General features: G+C 39.7%; 1 pseudogene; it reads right to left on the bottom strand.

Moving 5' to 3' along the window:
* Positions 1-1,394: 1,394 nt before the first annotated feature.
* LOC147422269 (uncharacterized) lies at positions 1,395-2,314 on the bottom strand (annotated as a pseudogene).
* Between the last annotated feature and the right edge of the window lie 7,404 nt (positions 2,315-9,718).

The following is a 9,718-nucleotide window of genomic DNA, read 5'->3' as shown; positions in this document are numbered from 1 at the left end:
TACTAATCGGTGTTGGAATGTGTGAGGTCTAGCTGGAAGGTGCAAAACCTCTGGCTATGAGAGTTTGTGATGAGAGTCACAAAAACTTTGTGAAAAGTTTTTGTGGAGAATCACCAACCCTCTTGCTAAGGGTGACTAAAAATCTAAGAGCGTTCGTGACAACAAAGTCACAAACCCTCTTTCCTATCGTGCTTGGAAATTGCTTGTTTTCGTAGTTGAGATTATGATGAGAGGATCACCAAATCACATTCAATTTCACTTAAAAAGACCATTTAAAAAAATGAAAATTTCACGCATGAAACCTCAATGCTCATACAAGCAGAAATCTCAATCAAAACCCAAACCTCTTTCATGGTATAATGTAGCCTCGCCCCCAATTACAAAGTCGTAGCACCAAACAGTTGAAAGGAATTCACGAGATTCCACCTTCACGGAGATGATTTTCTGATGTTGCAGAGGTTTATGAGCTTCTAAATTGAATCCCACACACCATTTTCATAAGGGGAAACCTTAATTCACTCCTCACAAGCTCAGATACTGGATTACGAAGAGGCGGAACTGCAACACACATAGATTGGGCAACCATGGAAGCTATTGCACAGTAGAAGAAAATTGCAGGTTTTTTCTAGAAAAATCATCCCTCTCTCTCTTCCCCACGGCACCATGAGCTGATGTGTCAATTTTTGGGCCATCTTTCTACTTTGGACCAAAACTAGGTCATTTTTGACCTAAAAAATACCATGTTTGATGCAAAAAGTCCCAAGTGGGGTCAGAAAAATCCCTAAATTTGTGGGATAACTTGCATAAGCATAAAAATCATAGATAAGCATCATTTTTATCAATAGTGTTTCACTTTCCATGCAATTTTGCGACTTTGTCGGTTACCTGCTATTTTTGGCAGTTTTTGCCCACATTAGTCTTTATAGGCGAGATGAGTGTGCCACCATGAAACACTTGGACTATGTATGTTTTCAAACCAAATTATGAATCTTATCAAGTGGGAAAGCACGCAAAGGCTCCACATCCAGGGCCACGATTACCCGCATAGGTATGTACATGATAGCATCCGCTTCTGCATATATTAAAATATGTACATGATTTCTTTTATTTACATGCATCGAGAAGTGTCAATAATGAGGTGAATGTTTTTATTTCACATTATATACGTGCCAATGCATGACATCCACCCCCTCTGAACCTGCAAATCCTCCAGTATGTGCTAACTTGATTGCTTCTTTGTTCCCACGTGGGTCATATGGAAAGCATACAAAAAATTTGTCATAATAGCACAGCCATATGATAAGCAATGCATTTCCTAAACTGAGACATAAAATTAGAGGTATATCCATCAAGAAAATCAAATAATTTACGTGTATCAAAGGGTATATAAATACTCAAACAAAGTCCATAAGCATCATAATGTCCTCCTGGTCATATGGTAAGATCAAAAAGTTCCACATGTGACACATAGCATGAATTTCTAGTGAATTTGCATCACCCCCTCTAGTATCAAAAATTTCACCATGCATCCTTGAATCATCAAGCTCCATATTATCCATTATTTCATTTGGTGCCTTATAAGCTACGTGCATAACTTCTCTTACAGGCATGAAATCATGTAAAACCTCATCCAAGAATATCATAAGATCTACCTTATGCTCATCTCCTTCTTTCTCTAGGTCACATACCTCATCGTACTTTTGGAAACCCCTATCATAAGGACCTTGGCTTTCCTCCAGAGCATCATCTAAAAGAGCCATAAGCTCCATGTCCTCATGTTCTTGTTGTTCCAGTTCATGACATGATTGATATCTTTCAAAACCCTTGTTGTATGTGGCATGGAACCATCCAAAGATTCATCCAAAAGATACATAAGATCCTCTTCAATGGGACCCTCTTGAGAGCATATCCCATGCTGCAATGGATCTTCATCACATGTGGTATGCATATAGACCATATTTCCTTCACACTTTTTCTCTACCATCACACCTTGTTTCAAGTACCTTTGTACTTCAATCTCACAATTATCAGCATGCTTCACAAAGATAGACGTCAATTCATTTTCCATTTCATCATCGTAACCCTTCCAATCATTAGTAGGAGTGGATGGCTACATATCAACTTGCATCCCCTCCAAACAAGCACCTATGACTTTGAAATATGTCTCATCCACCAATCCACGAGCATATGTATCACATTGAAGAGCATTGGCATTACCAAAAGTATTATCGTCATTTGGAGCTTTCTGAACCTCTTTGAAGCATGAACCAACTTCCAAATCACAATACTCTATGTCATCCTCGGTCATACCATTTTGAATGTTTACATCTCCTTGGCTACATCCACCACATGCTTTACAACATCTTTATCATCCTTTTCTTCACAACATGACAATTTTTGCATAACCAATTCATCAAAAGCACTGTAAGCATCACAAAACAAAATCCATTTCAATGAATCCCCAATAGAAATTGAGCTCACATAAGCATCTTTTGTAGATTGAGTGCCATCCATAGTATCTTCAACCACAGGTCTATGTGCAAACTCCATAGCATCACAAAAGGAAGCACAATGCTCATTTGCCAAAATTGAAACACCAAGTTTTGCATAAAAAACTTTGACTACATCCTCATCTTTTGCATGTAACAATGTTTTGTCTTGTAGAAGGTACTCATCTATTATAGCTTCCAACTTTTCATGAATTTGATTGTGATCAATTGTATAGCATAGTACTTGTATCAGATTGTTACTTTCAACATCCTGCACAATATCTACTTTTGTAGAAGCAATGTGCTCCATTTCCCATTCCATAAAGCCCAAGGTTTCTTGTGTAAAAGCATTTGAAAAATCATACCAATTGTCTCCACATTCCTTTGCAATCTCTTATACTTGCGGATAGAAATCTGGAGCCACCAACTGTTGAAAGGACGTAATCATCAATATTTCAGGAGCCCCTTGAAACTTCATCTCCATTGCATATTAGTCAAGAAAGCCTTTTGGGTCATAACCCTCAAAGACATTACATTTCTCATACACTCCACCCAATGCAATCCCCAATGCTTCTTCCATCTACATCACTTTGGTTAGCTGAATTTTGTTTGACTCTATATATGCTATCCCTGGCTAGAATCACATCATCTACATCCAACTTTATTTCATCACAAATACTCACCCCATTTGCTTTACGTCGGTTTCACCAGAAATGTCGGAATGTGTGCGGTCTAGCTGGGAAGGTGCAAAACCTCTGGCTATCAGAGTTCGTGATGAGATTCACAAACACTTTGTGAAAACCGTTTATGGAGAATCACCAACCCTCTTTCTGAGGGTGACTAAAAATCTAAGAGCTTTTGTGACAACAAAGTCACAAACCCTCTTTCCTATCGTGCTTGGAAATTGCTTGTTTCGTAGTTGAGATTATGATGAGAGGATCACCAAATCACATTCAATTTCACTTAAAAAGACCATTGAAAAACACTAAAGTTTCAGCCATGAAACCTCAATGCTCATACAAGCACAAATCTCAATCAAAACCCAAACCTCTTTCATGGTATAATGTAGCCTCACCCCCAATTACATAGTCGTAGCACCAAACAGTTGAAAGGACTGCACGAGATTCCACCTTCACGGTGATGATTTTCTGATCTTGCATAGATTTACGAGCTTCTAAATTGAAGCCCACACACCATTTTGATAAGGGGAAACCCTAATTCACTCCCTCACAAGCTCAGATACTAGATTACGAAGAGGCGGGACTAGTACTGCAACACACATAGATTGGGCAACCATGGAAGCTATTGCACAGTAGAAGAAAATTGCAGGTTTTTCTGTGAAAAGAAGCCCTCTCTCTCTTCCCCACGGCAATATGAGCTGATGTGTCAATTTTTGGCCATTTTTCCACTTTGGACCAAAACTAGGTCACTTTCAGCTCATTTTTGACCCAAAAAATACCATTTTTTATGCAAAAAATCCCAAACGGAGTCAGAAAAATCCCTAAATTTGTGGGATCACTCGTATAAGCATAAAAATCATAGATAAGCATCATTTTTTTTTATCAATGTACCATTTTGGGTCACTTTCCATGCAATTCTGCGACAGTGTCGATTACCTGCTATTTTTGACAGTTTTTGCCTACATCAGTCTTTATAGGCGAGATAAGTGTGCCACCATGAAACACTTAGACTATGTATGTTTTCAAAACAAATTATGCATCTTATCAAGTGGGAAAGCACGCAAAGGCTCCACATCCAGGGCCACGATTCCCCGGATAGGTATGTACATGATAGTATCTGCTTCAGCATATATTAAAATATGTACATGATTTCTTTTATTTACATGCATTGAGAAGTGTCAAAAGTGAGGTGAATGTTTTTATTTCACATTATGTACGTGCCACTACACGACACCGGTGAAACTTCTTAATCATATGCTTAGTTCGAATACCCATAAGCTCCCTCTCTGACTTGTAGCATGCAAAATATCCTTCACCATCTTAGCCATCAAACATACCTCTTTCAGGATAAACTTTATCCAATGCTTCTTCCTCTGCTTCATCCACTTTTGCTTGCTTTTTCTCGGCTTCATCCCGTCGAGCAAAACCTCGCAATAAATCTGATGGTATATCTCTATCCAAATCAAATTGTGGACAAGTACGTTGTTGTTGTTGCTGCATGAAAGCATCAAAGAGCTGCATCATCTGCTACTGCATCATCTCTACTTGCAATGTCGACATCCTCTCTGGTAGAATTTCCCACCCGGACTTGTTTTGCGTCGGGTTCACCAAAGATGTCGGGGTATTTTATGTTCGCAAGTTGAGTCAAATCAGCATCGAACTGCTCGCGGTGAGGATCGGTGAGAGAAAGATACACTACACGAGGGTATATGGTACAAAAAACACCTTGGAAACCTTAAATTGATATTATACCTAATGAACACAAAATCTAGATACAAAAGACTTGACCGTTGCAATAGGCACCATGTGCTTGTAAATGTGTCGAGATCTTGAGCGAAAGCACACATACCAAAGACTTACTCGCTTTTGTTCCCTTCCCTTGCTCTTCCTGACCACCCTCAAGAGCACTTTTTACCGTCACTTGCTTCAGTCTTCTTTGAACTCAAACAAACCTCTAAACGCTACTAAAAATCTGCTTCTCCATAACATAGCTCTCAAATCCAAATAACTTTGCAAAGGCATGTTTGTCTCCTCGATCCTTCATGATTGGCTTGCAGCAGCTCGCTCTCTTGTCCCAATAAAAAAACTTCAAAAGCTTGACAATGGCTTTGAAAACTACTAAAAATCTGCTTCTCCATAACATAGCTTTCAAATCCTAATAACTTCGCTCAGGTATGTTTGTCTTCTAGAAGTCTTTATGATTGACTTGCAGCAGCTCGCTCTCTTGTCCAAAAAAAAAAAAACTTCAAAAGCTTGATAATGGCTTTGTTTATTTGCTTGTTGATCCGAGGTCCAGCATGGGAATCATCTTTTAAATTTGTTTTAAAAGTGTTAAAAAACTGTTCAAAGTCTTGAAAAACGAAAAAAAAACGTTGCATCATGTTCTGCTCGTCGGCGGCTGTCGATGCCCTTCCTCGCTCCCACTCACCTTAGAGCTCTACTCGGCACGCTTTCCTTGCCTGCAGAATCCTCTCAACGCCCTGCAAATCACCAGCTCTTTGTAGCGGCCCTTCCTGCTTGTCTACACCCTTGATGTTGCACTATGTCTCCTCCCAGATCCTCTTTAGCTATGGTCTTTTCATATCTCTTCTTCTCCTCGTTGGCTCTTGCAATGCTTGCCCATGTCTTCTGCTAGATTTGCCAATCCTCCTTGCCAACTCGTGTTCGGGTTGTCGTCCTCCCTTGACAACTTGCCCCTCAACTGATCCCCTGCTGCTCTCGGCCGCATCGGCTCCCTTCTTGTCACGACTATGATGATCCCTGCTACGCTGCTCGTTCCCCGTCCGTTTTATTGCACTACATTTCAAATAGATATATTCTTATTGCACCTCATCAAGCTTTTAAAGTTAGCTCTTGTTATAGGCTCCATTCACATGCCTGCATTGGCCGTCAAGGTAAAAACATAGATGATAGCATTGGAGAAAATCTTTCCTTTGCCTCATGCTTTCATGTCGCAAGCATATTCCTCAACCAATGTAGTCAAAGTGACGTTGCCCTATACAATAAATGCCTCAATAATTTATCGCACCCTCTGAAGTTCACCGCAGTAGATATACATATCAACGATGGCTTTGTTGAACACAATCTTGATGGTCCTCATCCATAACAACTGATGTTGAGGCTACTAGTTTTCTTGGAACTAGATATCCAAGTCCCAAAGTCTCCCATGATCAATCTAGAGGCGTTCGGATAGCATGTTTCCATATGCTCCTTAGCTTGTTCTCTGATAAGGGCTTCACCAAAAACTCCACATCTCCGAGCACAATCAATTTGACCATCAATGCCATGTTTTTCCTTGCTGATATCATGATAATCCATATGAAGGATGATAATACCCAAAATTGTGTGTTATGTGATTGAGATTCTCCTAGTGGACGTTAAGGGTAACGACAGTGGGGGGATATTTTTTGTATTTTAAATATTACTGCATATATTATCGTGTGTATTGCCGCAATTATTGTCATGGCTATTATCGAACCCCGCAATAGCACTTAAACATTTAAATTTTGGTGTTTCCCTTTGTTTACATTAGGAAGTGAATGGATTTTGAAAGGGCCTCTTTATTTTCCATGAGATTATGAAGGTGATTAACATTTTGACAAATAGGTTCGCGCCATGTGTGCAAGAATCGTGGGTGTGTAAGAGAGATGTAAGAGTGGTCAAAGGATACATTTTCCCCCCCAAAAAGGGAGTGGACAACTTTATGATTTTTGGCCTTTCATAACTCTTACATACGATCTCCAATTTGAGCGGACATTATAGATCTGTGATCTACATGCCAAGCTCTTTCCGTAGATATGCTACATGATATGGTTTTTCTAGATATATTTCGAATTTTATTTTTGGAGAAAATTTGAATTCAAATAAACCAATCGTTTTTTTAGTTTGAATTTAAAATTTTTCCTTTAATTGATTTCTTAATACAAGAGGTTTGACTCCCTTAAACTGCCAAATAAAGAGGCCCTCGTAGACCCCATTCTCTTCCTAATGTTCTTGTGAAAAAAATTAGTTATGCATGCGCCTCCATGTAAAGCAAGCACTATTAGAGATGAGAAGCCAAACATGGACGACATCTTTTGTTGAGGCATGGACATTACTTTCTCGGACTTTGCACATGCCCACAAGAGCAACCTCCATGGCATCCATCCATCATGTTTTGGATTGGCTCTCACAACCTGAGGCATCCCGTTATAGCAAAATAGAGACAAGCATGTTTTACAAGTGGAACCTCTCGTCTTCTACCTACACCTTACAAGCTTGGAGATGGCCTACCTTGTGATGAACACGAAAGCCCTCTGTTCAACAAAGCATTCTTTCCTTGAAGGTAATCTTGGCGCTATTTACTCAGTGCCCCTTTGGAGCCCACATTCTTCAATTTTCATCATGATAGAGTGAGGTGTGCCCACATTTTACCAGATGGTGGCACTTATGTTAGTTTCTTCATGCTCTATCTTGAAACAATGTGCAAGTGGCCTACACTTTTCCAAGAACCTTTCTCATTCTCTTGCAAATGGGCTAATCAATGAAGAGAGAGGGGGACGTGACGTCAAATTTTTTGTGTTTAAGTTTTACTATGGATATTACCACTTTTATTATCACCTATATTACCACTCTTATTTTTCACCCCAGCAATTGCACCCCAGCAATTGCATCCATGCATTCTTTGCATATTCTTAAAGGCTTTACGTATTGGTGCCAAAGAGCTCTCTTGTCATGAAAAGGTGTTGAGCAAGGAGCACAATAAAAGAGCTCTTCTTCAAAGCATTATCGCACTGCACACAACACAAAACGCTAGCTCCACTTGCACCCATAACGCTTCATAATAACAATGGAATGTAATGTGTGAAGGTGGATGTGAGGGAGAGAAAGACTTAAGTATACAAAATGTTTATAAATCATCTTCCAAAATGTCTCCACAAGAAGCGTCATCCAATTCTAAGCCCATGGCTCCTAAATTAATAAAGAGTTCAACAGAATTGTTATTTGTGGATGTGTTGGCTTCATCATCTTTGAATTCTTCATCCTTCATCTCATCATCATAATCATGGAAATCATTCTCGCTAAGATTGGTGGCTGTGGGACTTGTCAATAGTCCCACAGTACCTGGGTTCATCTCAATCTATGTCAAAGTTGTCCATGATGTCACAATCCATGGTGGTTCAACGCTCATCAATGTGGCATGTACAAAAGTGTCAACCCTTTGACCATCTAGAGTTAAAGAAAAGGGACTATAAAATTTAAAAAATTATTTTATCAATTACAAAGATAAAATCAAGGAAAACTAAAACAATATGGTTTATGTATATGAGTACTCTACCTTTGGCACACAACCTCGTGCATACTCCCATTTTTTTGTCGGTGATGTCTTCTTGGTGTGCTTTTGCTTTGATCATTCTCTCTTGAATCCACTCAGCACTGAAAACATGCAAGGTGTTGAGACACTAGGGGTGTCCTCCTACCTCCATGCACTTGATCTACGCTTCTCTCACTATAAGAGGAAAATTGCAGAACCGCTAGCATTGCCGCGGATTAACACTACAAGAGGTTGTGTGCTCTTGTGACACTGTTAGCGACGGAAATACACTGGGTTTTTATAACCCCCGGCATCGCTAAAACCGTCTCTACGAGCGTCGCTATAGGCGTCGCTATATGCGTCGCTATATAGCGACGCTCATAGCGACATTTACACAGAAGACTATAGCGACGCTACAGAGCCATAAATAGCGACGCTTATAGCGACGCCCGAGAGAAATTTTTTTTTTGGTGGCAGGGCATTCAATGCCCTGCCACCCATCAACCATATTGTACTTGATTCACTTTTTAAAAAAAGTACAAGGGTAGATAATAGACCCAAAATAGTCACCCACAAGATGCATTGTTTGCAAAATTGACAATTGTACACATCATAGGCAAAATGAATTGATTGGCAAATGTAATAATGACAATTGTACAACATCATAGGCATAAAGAATTGATTGACAAAAGGAACTGCGGTGACAAATGTAATAATATACATGGTTCAAAAAGACGTATAAAATCCGTCTCATGATACATAAGCTATGAGAAACCCTAAACTAATGCTATCTAGCTACGGCTAAACTGACGTCGTCTAGTTAGACGTCTCATCGCGTCCAAGCGGCGTATCTGTCGGATTCTGCAAAAAAAGACAATAAGACAGCTTTCAGTAAGTATAAACATATAACGACATTTATAAAACAATACAAAAAATAAAAAAGAGTAAACCCTAATACTAACCATGCCGCCGCGAGAACTGAGAATGTCCATCAGGGCGTTTAAGCCCTTCCTGCCTGCGTACTCGCGCTCGTACGGTGTGGGATCACGTCCTGTCATCGACCACTGTCAAAACATACAAAGATTTCATTATGTTAGAATTAAAAAACTCATAAACCCTAAACTATCGAACATAAAGAGCAATGTGAAAACACTTACAAAATCGGCCTCAAATGATGCCCATCCACCGCTCTCCAAGTGGTGCGAGCTCCCTGCCTCTCCTCGCGCTCTGGCTGCATCCTTTTGTTGCTTCCACTT

Source organism: Adiantum capillus-veneris, chromosome 27 (assembly GCF_014529385.1).
Source record: "Adiantum capillus-veneris isolate H3 chromosome 27, ASM1452938v2, whole genome shotgun sequence".
Lineage (NCBI taxonomy): Eukaryota > Viridiplantae > Streptophyta > Polypodiopsida > Polypodiales > Pteridaceae > Adiantum > Adiantum capillus-veneris.
Note: the sequence above shows the minus strand (reverse complement) of the source record. Positions and strands in the feature narration are given on the sequence as shown.